Source organism: Arachis duranensis, chromosome 10, assembly GCF_000817695.3.
Source record: "Arachis duranensis cultivar V14167 chromosome 10, aradu.V14167.gnm2.J7QH, whole genome shotgun sequence".
NCBI classification, from domain to species: domain Eukaryota; kingdom Viridiplantae; phylum Streptophyta; class Magnoliopsida; order Fabales; family Fabaceae; genus Arachis; species Arachis duranensis.
In genome coordinates, this window is record NC_029781.3 from 20,472,260 (window position 1) to 20,473,396 (window position 1,137).

The 1,137-nt window shown below is 41.2% G+C and overlaps 1 non-coding gene across 1 annotated transcript; it reads right to left on the minus strand.

Moving 5' to 3' along the window:
• Positions 1–339: 339 nt before the first annotated feature.
• On the minus strand, positions 340–447 carry LOC127743394 (small nucleolar RNA R71). The gene has a single exon (XR_008004786.1). It is a non-coding gene; the product is annotated as a small nucleolar RNA R71 (small nucleolar RNA).
• Positions 448–1,137: the final 690 nt, after the last annotated feature.

The window sequence follows — 1,137 nt, forward strand, 5'->3', positions numbered from 1 at the left end:
ACTCCCGACTTCTATGGGAGAAGCATCTCTATCCCTGCCATTGGAGCAAACAACTTTGAGTTTAAGCCTCAATTAGTTTCTCTAATGCAACAAAATTGCAAGTTCTATGGACTTCCATTGGAAGATCCTCATCAGTTTTTAGCTGAATTCTTGCAAATCTGTGACACTGTCAAGACCAATGGGGTTAACCCTGAGGTCTACAGACTTATGCTATTCCCTTTTGCTGGAAGAGACAGAGCTAGGATATGGTTGGACTCACAACCTAAAGAAAGCCTGTACTCTTGGGAAAAGCTAGTCAATGCCTTCTTGGCAAAGTTCTTTCCACCTCAAAAATTGAGTAAGCTTAGAGTGGAAGTCCAAACCTTCAGACAGAAGGAAGGTGAATCCCTCTATGAAGCTTGGGAAAGATACAAACAATTGATCAAAAAGTGTCCTTCTGACATGCTTTCTGAATGGAGCATCATAGGTATCTTTTATGATGGTCTGTCTGAACTGTCCAAGATGTCATTAGACAGGTCTGCTGGAGGATCTCTTCATCTGAAGAAGACGCCTACAGAAGCTCAAGAACTCATTGAAATGGTTGCAAATAACCAATTCATGTACACTTCTGAAAGGAATCCTGTGAACAATGGGATGAATAAGAAGAAAGGAGTTCTTGAGATTGATACTCCGAATGCCATATTAGCTCAGAACAAAATATTGACTCAGCAAGTCAATATGATTTCTCAAAGTCTGTCTGGAATGCAAGCCGCACCAGGCAGTACTAAGGACGCTTCATCTGAAGAAGAAGCTTATGATCCTAAGAACCCTTCAATGGAAGAGGTGAATTACATGGGAGAACCCTACGGAAACACCTATAATCCTTCATGGAGAAATCATCCAAATCTCTCATGGAAGGATCAACAGAGACCTCAATATGGTTTCAACAACAACAATGGTGGAAGAAACAGGTTTAGCAATGGCAAGCCTTTTCCATCATCTTCTCAGCAACAGACAGAGAATTCTAAGCAAATCCACTCTGACTTAGCAACCATGGTCTCTGATCTAATCAAAACCACTCAAAGTTTTATGACTGAAACAAGGTCCTCCATTAGAAACTTGGCGGCACAAGTGGGTCAGCTGAGTAAGAAAGTTACT